The 15,240-nt window shown below is 44.5% G+C and overlaps 2 long non-coding RNA genes across 2 annotated transcripts in view; one reads left to right on the top strand and one right to left on the bottom strand.

The window, feature by feature from the left end:
* LOC137324274 (uncharacterized) overlaps positions 1-9,316 on the bottom strand; it is a 35,031-nt gene extending 25,715 nt beyond the window's left edge. Inside the window, exon 1 of the long non-coding RNA XR_010963580.1 lies at positions 9,236-9,316. This is a non-coding gene — a long non-coding RNA (uncharacterized lncRNA). The remainder of the gene's footprint in view (positions 1-9,235) is intronic.
* On the top strand, positions 5,583-14,627 carry LOC137324275 (uncharacterized). The gene is made up of 3 exons (XR_010963581.1): positions 5,583-5,721; positions 8,683-9,064; positions 12,498-14,627. It is a non-coding gene; the product is annotated as an uncharacterized lncRNA (long non-coding RNA).
* The last annotated feature ends 613 nt before the right edge of the window (positions 14,628-15,240 follow it).

Raw genomic sequence — 15,240 nt, 5'->3', positions numbered from 1 at the left:
AAGTCAAGTTATTTCTAAGTTAAAAAAAATTAACATGATTAAAAAAATAATAAATAGACTTATTTTAAATGCGTCTCATTTAATTTTATTAGAGATTATGTGCTTTGACTGTTCTGACCGTGGCTTTCCCCTCTCTTCAGAGTTGATTGGCTGCTGTGTTGCAAATCTATTAAATGGAGATTAAGATAATAATCAGTGCAGCCCCAGTCCCTGATATCAGGTAGTTTTCTGGCTGGTTCTGCAGATACTGAATATGTTTAGCTCCATGAATGAACAGTATTTCAAAAGTTTACAAGCATTAATTCAAATTTAGTTCCACGTTTTGCTCCAAAAAGGCAGATGCGTTTATTCAGATACAGAAAGCTACAGCGCCATTTAAGGCATTTTCAGCCTGGGGACTCCAGAATAGGCATCGTCCTCAATTTATAAGTGAGATGCGGAATTCCTTCTGAATCCACAGTTTTCAACTTTTGACGCAGTGTTCAGTTCGTGGAGCTGAACATACCCACAGATCCGACGGCTGACTTGCATCTGGAGCTGTATCTGGCCAAACTATTTAACCCAATGTTGCCATGATCGAGCGGTTTATCATCAGAGTGGAGATCTCGCCAGTGGCCGGGTCCCTTGAATGAAACTGCGTCAAGCAGATAAGAACACAAACCACAAAGGTGTGACGCCCCAGCCAGGAGATGCCTGAGCAGGTGGGCAGGTAACAAACAGGGAAGGGCGTGGCGCATGCTTTATTTTCCAGTTTCCAGTTTCTTTCCTTCTTATCCCTCCACTTTTCTGAAGCCAGCTCCTGCCGCTGGAGCAGCGCTGGAATAATTCACTCAAGCGGCCATCCTGTGCGTAGAAAGGCTATTCAATTGTGGAAGGGCGTTTCAGCCAAGCCCCATTGTATCATTCACACGTGTATGCGTGAGTGTGTTTCACTAGACAGAAACCAGGAGTGGGGCCCTGCCGGATAGTCCTGACCTCAGACCCAGGGACACTGAGGGAAATTTTCAGCACCACCCAAGCTAAGATCAGGTGTGTCCAACATGAGTCTTACAGACTAAATCTGGCTCACAAGCCCCTTTTACCTCACCTCTGAATTCCCTGCTGGTTCTTCACAACTTGAACACATAAGACCGATTACAAAATGATGGTTTAGCTTCAGCCCTTTAAACCTCCGCAGCCTGGCGGACCCAGAAAAGGCTACTCCCTGATTGGTCAATTTGGTGCCAATCAGGGAACAGTCTTTGCCGCCAATCAGTCCTCCAGCCCGCGGAGTTTCAAGGGCCGACGTCTCTCGGATTTCAATGTTTGGGGAAGGGGGGGAAAAGGACGAGGCTGAGGATGAGGGTAAAAGTTTGGGGGCGAGGAACAGGAAAGATGGAGAGAGGAGAGGAGGGGGCGAATGACCGGGAGGGCTTTGATATTCAGTTATAGAGGTTTGGAATTTTCTGTACTGGGACGTTATTTTTTTTGTGTATGGGGGGCTGGGGTCTGCGTTTCCTACATTACAACAGTGCCTACAGTTCAAAAGTACTTCATTGGCTGTAAAGTGCTTCGGGATGTCCTGAGGTCGTGAAAGGTGCTACAGAAATGCAAGTCTTTCTTTTCATCTGGAAGGGATTTAATTCCCCCCATTCCCGCACAGCGGAAACCAGGGCGGGGGGGGGGGGTGGGCACGGATCGAATACAGTGGGTGAAATACCCACTCCATTCGGGCTCAACTGCAACTTTAAAATGTCTGATGTCTCGGGCGTGTGAGGTGGAAACGGGACGGTAGCGCCCTGGAGAGGGGATGAGAAAACTTTGCTCCCTGTTCGCGCTGTAGCTGCGTCTGTCTCCATTTTGTCCAGGTTTGATGGGGGGGTGGGGGTCTCTGAATAGGCAGTCTGGGCAGCTGCCTGAAGAGGTGGCAGAGCTGATTTAGACAATTAAATCGGAGTCCTATGATGTCCACAGGACCACCGATGCTATTTGAGGACGGAACTAGGCAGAGTTTGCACCGGCCAGTATCAGCTGGTGGCTGAGCCAGAGAGGAGCTGACAGGTACATAGAATTACACAGAATGTACAGCACAGAAACAGGCCATTCGGCCCAACAGGTCCATGCCGGTGTTTATGCTCCACACGAGCCTCCTCCCTCCCTACTTCATCTCACCCCATCAGCATATCCTTCTATTCCTTTCTCCCTCATGTGTTTATCCAGCTTCCCCTTAAATGTATCTATACTATTCACCTCAACTACTCCATGTGGTAGTGAGTTCCACATTCTCACCACTCTCTGGGTAAAGAAGTTTCTCCTGAATTCCCTATTGGATTTATTAGTGACTATCTTATATTTATGGCCCCTAGTTCTGGTCTCCCCCACAAGTGGAAACATCTTCTCTACGTCTAACCTATCAAACCCTTTCATAATCTTAAAGACCTCTATCAGGTCACCCCTCAGCCTTCTCCTTTCGAGAGAAAAGAGCCCCATCCTGCTCAAACTTTCCTGGTCGGTATAACCTCTCAGATCTGGTGTCAGCCTAGTAAATCTTGTTTTTGCACCTTCTCCAGTGCCTCGATATGCTTTTTATAATATGGAGACCAGATTGTAAGTTGTACTTCATGGGGCCGGGAAGAGCAGGAGGTGCCACCCCTCAGGCTCCACAAAACCAGCCTGGGCCACTACCCCTCTGGGCACCCTACCCTGTCCCCGAGATCGGACCCCCCCCCCCCACATCCCCCTCCGCTCCCCCGCCCAAGAACCTACTGTCTTCTGGTCTGCGGGGTCAGCCTTAACCAGACCAAGCATCGGGGAAGCTGTCTTATTTACACAATGAATAGATTTTTAAATTATCGTCTGGGACGGGTAGCAAAAAAAGACACTGTGGTTTTCCAACGGTGAGGACAGGACAATCAGGGGGCGACTCTCTTGAGCTGCTCTTCTCTATAACCAGTTACAGAGCAACAATGGCAGTAGGTCAAATGGCTGTCCTTGCTGCTGAATGGGGATAGAAAACACGTTAAAATGTACGGCAGAAATGCACAGAGACCAGGGACGCAGCGAGAAAGCATGAAGGTAGATCCTTTCACAGGGTTGATTGTCTATCAGCAGCTTGCTGTGGCTGGCTGGGTAAACGCTCGTGCACCACTGAGCCGTGGACACCAGGGAGGTTCCGGGTTCAATCCCTGGTGTTGTGGAGTTAACCGGTTTTCCGAGCTGCCCTGGGGGACAGCTTAATTGACCAGAGTATCCCCCTGAGGCCGGAGTAAAGAATAGCAGCCAGGGATTCCACTCCCAGTTCCCATCCAGTTATCCGTGCTGGATGTCGAGTGAGGATGGAATCGGACTGGGTGGCGAGGCCTCCGCAGTTGAATAACCGGCCCAACAGTTAGAGGTTATTTCTGTGGTCCCGCTTTGCTGGCAGAGGTGCAGTGGGACAGGACTCCCAGATGTCCCTGGTTGGGGTCATTTAAATATCATGGGTGGGCGCTTACAACGCCAATGGGCTCAAGTGGGGGACGAGGGAAAGTGGACCTCTGGGAATTGGCATTAAAATGTCTCTAAATACGCTCCTTTTCGTTCTACCCGGTCTCGGTAACTTGGAGCGATCGATGGCCTTAAAACCCTTTTTGAGGCCTTTAACATTCTAAGTGTTGCCGGGGTGCAAGTGACAGAAAATATGTCGTGTAAAGTGTTTCCCTCAATTGCACTGCCTTGTAATCGTCCGTTAATGAACCGGTCGCCAAATCCGCTGGAGACTTGGACGGGCGGGGGGAGGGATGGGGCCTGGTCTATCCCCCTTGCCGCACCCAGAAGCTGTCGTTCCGTGCACTGCAACGGAAGAGGAAGTTTGGAGCCTCGATGTCTGGGCGTCCGGTGGAAGATTAGCTGCTCGAGGCTGCAGCGTGCCAGCGGCTGGCTGGGACCCTACTCTAGCGGCATCTTCAGGAGAGCAGAGATAATAGGCAGGGAAAGTCCCCCCAAAAAAACAAACTATTTGAAGGGCCGTGCGAAGAAAGAGGAGACAAGTCAAGGCATTGTGAGAAGGTAATGGTTGGGTTTTAATAACCTGTAGGAGGGAGGGGCAACTGGGGGAGGTGGGTTGGAGGCGGAGGGGTGAAAGGAATTATCTGTTCAACAATGTTCATGGGTTGTAAGTAAAATGTTTCACTATATACAGCACCCTCTATTTCACCGCCCCAAATGAATGGATCTCAATTACATGACCACTTTGGACAATTTCACCCACGCGGGAGTGCACAAAATACAAACAGTATCTTTAAACGAGGTACAGATGTCAGATTATCAGTCTTGATGATAAAAGCGAATGCAAACATTTGTAATCAACCAGACTGATCTAAGACCCATCCCCCTTGCCCATTCTTCAACCAGCAAGGAGTGTGCCCATCATCAAAAACATTCCTTACGCACATCAGAGCAGGACTCTTTCCAGATTTATGACTGAACGCAGTATTAACCCTTTGCTGGTGAATGTCACAGTCTGCAGATTTACATCATGCTTTTCTGTATGAAAAAAAAAGCTTCCTGATCTGCAAAACGTGCAGCAAGAAGCAGAGAACCCGAGCGGGCCCTGAAAATCCTTCTGATGCATTCCCGTTGGTTACATTGGCATTGCGCCCGCTGACGCTGTCCAGTGGCCGACCGTGGGTCAATGAGAGTGCACCTACTTTGCATGGGGTAGGCGGGTGCAAGCGTCACTATGTGCCCATCTTCAGTGCCCGCTTGGCCCCCCCCCCCTGCAAACCAGCGCTTGCCAAACATTGGGACCCCAGCAAAGGAGGAGAAAATCAGCTGATTGTTCCTGCCCCCAGCTCGTTGTCCAATGACTCCTGCTGTGTGTGTGAGTGTGAGTGTGTGTGTGTGAGTGAGAGTGTGAGTGTGAGTATGTGTGTGAGTGTGAGTGTGTGAGTGAGTATGTGTGAGAGTGTGAGTGAGTATGTGTGAGAGTGTGAGTGTGTGTGTGTGAGTGTGAGTGTGTGTGTGTGAGTGTGAGTGTGAGTATGTGTGTGAGTGTGAGTGTGTGAGTGAGTATGTGTGAGAGTGTGAGTGTGTGTGAGTGAGTGTGAGTGTGTCTGTGTGAGTGAGTGTGTCTGTGTGAGTGTGAGTGTGTGTGAGAGTATGTGTGTGAGTGTGAGTGAGAGTGTGTGTGTGAGAGAGAGTGAGAGAAAGCTGGGAAAGAACAGGACTAGGGCCAGCTATGATATCCTCCATGGTTGAATGACTTACTAACACTCACTGTCTCGTGAAGGCATAAAGAATAGCCATTTGGTGAGGGTATGAGGGCCTGAGACCGAAACAAGAGTCAGCCCCTTCACAGCAAAGGAGAGAACATTTGTGGGAATAAGAGCAATGCAATGAAGATTTTATGTTGTGTTTATTGTCCTCCGGCCTGCGCCGGCCTGCGTTTAACTTTTCTGTGGTAATGCTTTCTATTGTTGGCTCCATTCCCTGAATGCCACCAATGCAGTCTGATAAGAGGACAGAATGAATCACAATTGCTAACATAAATAAACTCTCCCATGGGAACAACACAGTTTGGACCCTGCCTCTTCCACACTCAATACCAGTGAAAAACAAACAATTTTATGGTGATGGTCACATCACACACGACCCACTTCAGGTTTATTTCTGCTGAAGTTGATTTTCTCCTAGATCTACTCTTCTGACTTAGTTGTTCCCCAGTTCCATTCTGTGCTGACTCCGGGGACACGTACAGTTCAGGTAAGATACACTTTCAAATATCATCACCCATAAAATAACAGCAAAAAACACCACCGAGTACTCGGAATATTAAAACATGTGTGGAACTGACCCAGCCTAATACAGCCAGTGCTCTCAGGACAGGGATGTGTCAGTGTGATGGGATTATTAAAATGCCCCTTTGATTGTCACTGTAGCTGTACTGTCTTCTGTACACTGTGGTGTGTCTGTGTGCTGGGTTTGGGTAGGAACCCATTGTAACCATTGTACCATTGATGATCAAGAAAGGATGAACAGGCCGGGGCTCTTTTCTCTAAAAAAAAGAGAAGCCTGAGGGGTGACCTGATAGAGGTCTTTGAGATAATGAAGGGATTTTATAAGGTAGACGTAGAGAAAATATTTCCATTTGTGGGGGAGACCAAAACTCGGGGCCATAAATATAAGATAGTCACTAATAAATCCACTGGGGAGTTCAGGAGAAACTTCTTTACCCAGAGAGTGGTGAGAATGTGGAACTCACTACCACAAGGAGTAATTGAGGCGAATAGCATCGATGCATTTAAGGGGAAGCTCGATAAACACATGAGGGAGAAAGGAATAGGTTATGCTGATAGGGTGAGATGAAGTAAAGAAAGAAAGACTTGCATTTATACTCTGCGCTTTTCACTACCTCAGGGTGTTCCCAAAGTGTGTTACAGCCAATGAAGTATTTTTGAAGTCATTTGTGGTCACTGTTGTGATGTAGGAAACGCGGCAGCCGATTTGCGCACAGCAAGATCCCACAAACAGCAATGAGATAACGACAAGATAAAGTAGAGTGGGAGGAGGCTCATGTGGAGCATAAATGCCAATATAGACCAGATGGGCCGAATGGCCTCTTTCTGTGCTGTAGGCTCGATGTAACTCGATGTAACCCTTTGAGACCTGCTGCAAAACTCAAAATGACAAGATTTTTATTTTTTTGAGAAACGCCGCACGATCCCACCTGCTCCTCTAAGTCCGATATACACTATTCAGCATTAACTCAAAGAAAATCTTCTTCCTTCATCAATGTTATCAGGATGTGGAGATGCCGGTGATGGACTGGGGTTGACAATTGTAAACAATTTTACAACACCAAGTTATAGTCCAGCAATTTTATTTTAAATTCACAAGCTTTCGGAGGCTTCCCCCTTCCTCAGGTGAACGATTTGGAAATGAAGATTTCATTTCCAAATCGTTCACCTGAGGAAGGAGGAAGCCTCCGAAAGCTTGTGAATTTAAAATAAAATTGCTGGACTATAACTTGGTGTTGTAAAATTGTTTACAAATGTTATCAGGCACATAGGCATAGTTTGAAAACCTGTCATTTTGGAAAATCGCACGGGGCTGATATGAATAAGCCCAAGTGGAAAATCATACGCCTTCTGCTCTAAAAATTCTTTAATTTTTGAAAAATTAAATTGATATTAGTTCCTGTGTATTTGGGTTGAAGGGGTTTCCCTGGCCCTGTTTCTTTTTTTACCCTGAGAAAATTATTATTTTTTTTTACAGAGATCAGGCCAGCTGTTTTATATCTGGGTCTTATCTCCAGCAGCATTCCTGCCACCACAGAGATGGGAAAAACCATGGGCTCCTCTACAGCTGACCTCCCCATCGCCCCCGCTCCCCCCCCCGGTCCCCCCCCCACTCCACTCCCCTCCAGTGAAAACTAGCTTGCTTCATTCCTGCACAGTCACTCTGCTACCGTTCAAAGGAGGCCAACAATTCTCAGCTACATTTGGGCATCAACATAATGGGCACCAGCACACAAAGCATCTCCACTACAATGGGTGGGGGAGGGAGGGAATAAGACTCTGCCAACTTTTCAGTCAAGTATGATTTTTCCATACAGCGGAGAGAGGGGAAAAAAAAATATGACAGTTGAACGCTGCCAGGAAATTAACAAGTACACACCAACAGCAAACTTTCCGATGTAATTGCTCGCAATCAATTATAAACAGAAATGCATATCATTAACTGCGGGCTTGAAGTGTGCAACCTTGTTTTCAATGCACTGCTAAAACAGACATGTTGTATTAGCCATATTTGAATGTATTCGAAAAGCTCATTATCCGTTTGACGATCAGTGTTATACGGCGGCGTTGCTGCCCTGCTGTGCTGCGAATGAATTTTTTGTAAACAAGACGCTGAGGGGGAGGGCTGCCACTTGGATATCTCTCTTCACCTTCTGGCGCCTTTGTGTCACTCTCAGATCCACACACTAACTGCTGGTGAAATATTTATCGCACATCTCAACCTCGCGCCAACTACCAATCCCGCAAGATACTTTAGACTTGCTGTTGATTGCTCCCTCTTATTTTTTTTTCAATTTTAATTATTTTCTTTTGTGCCGTGAAAATTCTCAGCCACGTTCACACGGCTGAAATTATTGTCACCGGTAACACGGAGCGAACAGGAGCGTTTTTGCTTTTTGCATTTTTAAACAATGCAGACTACGTTCCAGATAACTGAGAATTAATACCTGCTTTATAAAATCCTAACTTCTGGTAAACATCTTGAATTAATTGTACATTCCTTTTGCATAATGATGTTATATTTTACCTAATTACCCTTTAAACATTGATGGTTTATGATACCACCCTGATCTGAGGGACTGCCCTCTTCTCTTCAATGTTTCGTTGAAAAGTGAATTTGGGCTAAAGTGCTACATTTAGAAGAAATATTTTTAACATCCATGTTCAACCCTGTTAATTTTCAACACTTTGGATTACACTTTAACCAGACAATTAATAAAGTTGACAATTTACATGAAATTCTGCTTTATTCTGCACTCCATGTGTTTTCTTTTAAACAAGAAATCTATGATTTCCCAATAAAATATTCTTCAGTAAATAATAAGCACAAGTATAAACAGACGAGCACTTGACACATTTTATCATTCCAGTTTAAGTTATAAACAATGTCTTTTTGCATTTCAACTTTGAATTTCTTGTTTTCCAGATGCACGGAACAAAGCGTCTCATTCACATCACACACAAACAGAGCGAGAGTGGGCTACACAAGCACTGAACCAGTAGCAGCACTGTTTAAACCTGAACGGTGTCACTCTGTCATTCCACTTCCTGACGCGTGTTAAAGTGGGAATTTTTCAAGCTGTACACGGTGTGCGGTCCTTTCGTTGGAGCGAAGGGCCTAGACATTGGATCGGGCCGGAATCGTCCCCGCACCTTAACGAGGCCGGGGGGGGGCAGGAGCACGGGACGTTGGCTTTTCGACCTTGTTTGTCTTATTAGCCGTGAGCTGCAGGGTCCAGTCGAGGCCCCGGGGCAGCTCGCCAGTCCTGGGAAGCACAGAGGTCGGTCGGATTCAGACACCGGCCAAGGTCAGTAAGTAGAGACCGGGGTGGGGGAGGTGCCAATCGGGGGGAGTGAGGGGGGTGGGTGGCGAGGGGTGGTCAGCGGTGGCTCGCAAATTTATTGTGGATTCGGGGAGGAACATTTCTGCTTCTCCTGGCCCCACATCGAGGTAAGTAAAACAAAAAATATAAACTTACCTTTACCCTTTCAAGACCACAGGTTTGGCTGCCAAGTGCCTGAGAATACAGCACGGCGTTTGCTTAGGGCTGCCGAGGCTCCAGGAATTAAAGATTAATCTCCAGGATACTGCTGCCAGCGTAAACCCGAGAGAAAAATCACAGGGGCCTTAAAAAAATTGTGTATGAATTTTTAAAAATCTCCTTTGATCATTTATTCGTCATAAAAATATTGGAGGCGGGATTAAAAGGGCTGTATGACTGACTGTCACGCATCATCTAATCTGGAAATTAACATAGGAAATATAAGAAATAGGAGCAGGAGTAGGCCATTCGGCCCCTCGAGCCTGCTCCGCCATTCAATAAGATCATGGCTGATCTGCGACCTCAACTCCACTTTCCCGCCCGATCCCCATATCCCTTGATTCCCCGAGAGTCCAAAAATCTATTGATCTCAGTCTTGAATATGCTCAACGACTGAGCATCCACAGCCCTCTGGGGTAGAGAATTCCAAAGATTCACAACCCTCTGAGTGAAGAAATTCCTCCTCATCTCAGTCTTAAATGTCCGACCCCTTATCCTGAGACGATGTCCCCTAGTTCTGGACTCTCCAGGCAGGGGAAACAGCCTCTCAGCATCTACCCTGTCGAGCCCCCTCAGAATCTTACATATTTCAATGAGATGACCTCTCATTCTTCTAAACTCCAGAGAGTATTGGCCCATTCCACTCAGATTAAGAGCCTGTTTGCTTTCCAATTGGCCGTGGGATGGCAGAGTGCATGAGGATGGACGTGTTGGGTGACCAATGGCGGGAGCGTTGTGGGGGGTGGGGGTCGGGGGGGTTGGAGACGGGAGGCCGTGTGATGAAACCTCCAGGAATACGTCCAACCAGAGTTGGCAACCCCCTACCTGTGCTGCAATCAGTAGCAAACAAATTTTGCAAAGGGGGCCTCAAGCAAGCGTTAGGCCCTCATTTTGCGTATTCGAAGGGTCTAATGCCTGTTTCAGGCGTGGGTCCTGGATGCCTATGCAGGGGCCTTCACCAATATGCCAGGTGGTGCAATTCCCGCACGGACTGAACGTATGCCGCCCGCCATATTGGATGCGTAGGCACCTGTTTCACGCCTGTTAAAATGGACGCTGCGCCAACCTTCTTGGACATGGTGGCAGAAAAGAAAGTTCAAGGTGTAAAGTTGCATGTAACATTATTTTACAATAAATATATAATGTGCTATTTCCCTGTACCATTCAGTCAAATAAATATATAAGAATCGAGTGGTTAGGAAGAAATTATTTCCACCGGCAGGGGAGGTCGGTAACCAGAGGACACAGATTTAAGGTAATTGGCTATTGAGCCAGAGGGGAGATGAGAAGAATCTTTTTTTTACGCAGCGAGTTGTTCTGATCTGGAACGCGCTGCCTGAAAGGGCGGTGGAAGCAGATTCAATAATAACTTTCAAAAGGGAATTGGATAAATACTTGAAGGGGACAAAATTGCAGGCCTATGGGAAAGGGCAGGGGGGAGTGGGACTGATTGGATAGATCTTTCAAAGAGTCGGCACAGGCACGATGGGCCGAATGGCCTCCTTCTGTGCTCTATGATTCTATGATATTGTAAATCGGGAGGGAAATCATTAATTACGGTTCTAAATTTATTTTATCTTTCTTATTTATTCTTTTTGTGGTGAAAGTTCTAGATTGTGCAATGCAGGTGAAAGGGTGACAAAGATTGAAGTCATCTTAAGATTTACAAATGTGCTACATCCCCTGCTCCTGCTGCATTAATACCATTTTTTTCCAGCAGCAGATTCCTCTCTGATTTCCAGAAAATGGTAAAAATATTTATATTTCTATATATTTTATAAAGATTAATGTTAGTTTGTATGGGGGTAGATTTTGACTTTGTGCGATAGTGTAGAACGGGTGATACCGAGTCGGCAGCCTGCTTTACATCACTCCCATTTCCACTGACCCGTTTTACACTATCAGACAAAGATGAAATGACGCCTGATATGAATATATTGTTTATCTTCTGAGAGAGAGAGAGAGAGAGAGAGAGATAGAGAGACACCGACCCAGAGAGAGTCAGAGAGAGTGAGAGAGAGAGAAAAAGAGAGAACTAGAGAGAGAGAGAGACCCAGAGAGGGTGAGAGGGATAGAGACAGAGAGAATCCTAGATGCACTCAGAGAGAGAGAGACCCAGACAGAGAGGGACCCAGAGAGTTTCCCAGTAACACGTCTGATGGTTCAGATGATGTTAATCTACCTTAAGCTTCACTCTCAGTGTTCAACCAAACCTCTTGATGTGCTGCTGCCTAATAACACAGTCCCAACCTATCAGTTAACCTACATTAAACTCATTGCTAAATATGTGTTATATATGTGGACTCCTACCCATGTTTCTGGCCATCTATCATCCTATAAACAACACAGTCTCAGCTATCTTCCAGGCTATAAATAATGCATACCTACATGTCCACTAGACTATGGGGCAAAATTTTGGTCTTCGCTGCCTGCTCATTGTAGGAGCTGTCAGTTTTCATTCCATTGACAATTGGACATGGGCCGTTTTTAAATCTGACATCAACGCCTACTTTCTCTTCTTCTAATGTTTGAACGATAATTAATAATAATACATGTTTGCTCTCTCACATTTTACAAGGCCATGTTATGTTGTTGTGTGCACTCCTGAAAATATTAATAGATAGCTTTTTAAAAAAAATCCCATATCAATAAAAGATGCCAGCAATTCTCCATCCAAATTTGGAAATAAAAATCTTATTTTTATAAGGCCTATTGGTTTTTATTGGAGAAAAGCCTTTGGTTCTGGGAAAAAAAGTATATATTTTTTTACAGCTGCAGTGTGTTACCACCAACTTAAAAGGTGGCAGCCTAATATAGCAATCTTTTTTGAAAGCTGCTATCTCGTGCATTGTCCAAAAATGTCAAAATACAGCTTGGAATGCTGCAGGGAGCATGAATGATGGGAGTGGAAAGGTTCTGCGTTATGGCTTTAAGATTGCTCTTACAAGGCAAGTGAAAAGGGAAAAGTCAGCTGTAATTCTTTGAAGGCCGTGGGATCACTTTAACAGCACGTCTAAACACAGGGTGAGCTTGGAATTCTCTACTTTCTTCAGAGTATGTCTTTCAAACAAAGGCCGGTCCTGTGTGTTATTATACACTTTGTTCCCCATCGGGTTGTAGAATAGTTTAATGATAAGATTTTGAAGATTACGATTTTAGACAAAGAGAAAAGGTAATGGGAAACATGTTTATTTTCTAGACCTACAATAACAAACAGAAGACTACATGCACCAGGAAGTTCTGCCTTCCACCCTCCCTCCCCCCTCTTTCCCTCCGCATTACCTACTGGCTCTCTTGAAAAAACAGGCAGGCCCTAAGCCGTGCAGTAAGAGTTTCTGTACCAGCTACTTGCAGAACCGTTACTGCAATTGTAAACGCCATCACTACGTTTGCCGATGCTCCCCTCCAGCCGGAGGCTCCTTGAGATTATACTGTGCCCGTTGTTACTGTGAATAGATTCGTGCAATCTCCGGCCGCCAATCAGCCCTTCACCCAACTCCTCTTCGATAAAAAAAAAGCGAATCTAAGTTCCCTACAAATAAAGACCCACCCTGTAATGTTTCCCGCCGTCAAACTCCCCGTCAATGCTCCCTGTCCAGCATGAAGAACGGTGTCCAGGGCAACGTACTGATGGGCGCCAATGCCTGTGGAACTATATCTCGACACGCATCAGTGCCTTCAGGAAGGGAGAGAAAAATAAAACAAAGATGGATCTCAGAAGCAAAGAGGCAAAAATAATAGTGAGAAGAAACCTCATGAAATAAAATATTTTATTCGCCTTACAGAATTATCGTCGATTTTAAGAGAGGACAAACACATTCAAAACAAATTTAAAACATTTGGGAGGCCTCTATCTATCTATCTACCACCGCACGTTTCACAGGAATGTCCTGAATGCTCCACACACAGTAAATTACTTTGAAGTGCAGCAGCAAATAAATAAAAAAGAAAGGCTTCATACCCAAAAAAAGAAATCAATTAGTCGGGACTGATGTAGGTCCACGTTGTTGGTTTCTAATGATAAGATTTAGAAGTTTACTGGAAAAACATAAAACTGTTTGCAAAGCAAAAATGAGCAACAGCAAGAACTCACTGCACAGAAATACTTGCATTCTGTTCCAAATGAATAGTGACGGCCATATGCTTTCAAAATTCCTCCAAAGGAACCCCCTTAAATGTCATTTACATTGCTCACTTCAACCCACAGGATATTTTGTCCTTGAATGAGGAGTTTTTAATGCACTATGTTAGTTAATGCTACAGTTTTGTTGAACAAAGCTAAAAAAAAAAGTGAAACATGAAAACAGCTAGAGACTTCATACTTTGGCTGCAGTATTTTTACCTCCTCACAGCTCACCCTCGTGCAAATCGGACTCCTACGAGCTGATCTCGAAATATTACAGAAGCCACCAGAGGTCACCGGATCACTGACATGTAATTGCCCAAATATTAAAGAAGCACTGAATGAGCTGCGACTGTTCATGTTTGTCACCAAGAAACTGGAGGGAACCAATAAAATAAACAAAGCCATTCGTCCTCTACACCAGACTGTATTATTTACTCGACACAGTACAGTATCTTTTGCTTTTGCCTTTACCTGCGAGTTATTTTGCAAACCCGCACACCAGTATTTTACGCTGGGAATAGATGTTACTAACATCAGAACTGCTTTCCCCACAGGTGAACACAGAACACATTAACATTCAAACTTTCAATTATGCTGTTAACATGCCTTTTCCTGCAGCATTTTGGCATTTATTAATTAACATATGCCCAATTAATGTTTGCATATTTTGTTGTGATGTTCCCGACAGTTACTACGCAGGTGATTTTTAACAAGACATTTAAAAAGTTAAGTAATGCTTTCAAAAACACTTACGAAAATTAACTTTGCCTTAAGCTTTTCTGGTTTCACTGGCCCAACTGGTTTCAAAAATGCGTTGGCAGTCTGGCACTTGGTTGACAGACTGAAGCCCATCTAATCTTTCTACCCAGATTTTTACAGTGACTTTCGCTAATAAATAAAGGAGCCAGTTGCCCATTTGGAACATAATTTCACACATTATGAAAAATTGATTTTTAATTTACATGAGATCCATCGGAAAGGAATTGAACTAATTCTACGCCCTGGTTAGAGTAGCTCAGGCTGACTCGTTAATAATTAGACCACAACACAGTATTTATCAGCACTAATAAGTGCCTCGATTACATGTTTTTCTACGTCTACTGATCTTAGAAGTTGAAAGATGAAAAATTCCTGTTTGGTTTACGTGAACAGTGCAGATTAAGAATTTTATGTTTACAACACAGACTGTGTACATGGTTCAGTAAAAACTCTTTATAAAATTTGCCTGAGTAATGGGTTTCTTTTTCTTTAATATCTAGTTAGGCTGAAGGAAAAAAAATACTATTTTGTCTTGTACTCAAACGATAAATGCTTAATAGAGCATGTAGAGATTTTGTGAGTCAACAGTAAAAGAAAAGGAAAGATACATATTTAATGTATGTAAAGGTTTATCAGACAATCTGTTTTATGAGCTGATTAGTCTGGTTCAACAAGGCATAAGGGCAATTTATCTAGAGCAAAGAACTTAACTGTCATGCAAAGGATATCACTCATACGAATTATGCCCATTACAAGCATCTATAGTTTCAGTATTTAAAATGAAAAATCCATATTTTATATGCATGAGAACGCTTGATTAGAAATTAATAAAATATGGAGTGCTTTCAGTGGCCGTCAGAGAGGTATCATGTAACTGACAGAGGATCTAGAAGTGCCTTAAGTTGCCGAGCACAGTTACCAAACCAAGGTCAAGTTACTGATGAGAAAGACAAGTGCTTGGATGACAGGAGTCTCCTTTATTCATCAGACGTATGAAGACCTGAAATGTGCGAACATCAAATGGTATCAGCATTTCCGTGGTTCTCAAAGAATGAAG

The sequence above is a fragment of the Heptranchias perlo genome, chromosome 8 (assembly GCF_035084215.1).
Source record: "Heptranchias perlo isolate sHepPer1 chromosome 8, sHepPer1.hap1, whole genome shotgun sequence".
Taxonomy (NCBI): domain Eukaryota; kingdom Metazoa; phylum Chordata; class Chondrichthyes; order Hexanchiformes; family Hexanchidae; genus Heptranchias; species Heptranchias perlo.
The sequence above is the reverse complement of the archived record's forward strand: the minus strand, read 5'-3'. Positions and strand labels throughout refer to the sequence as shown.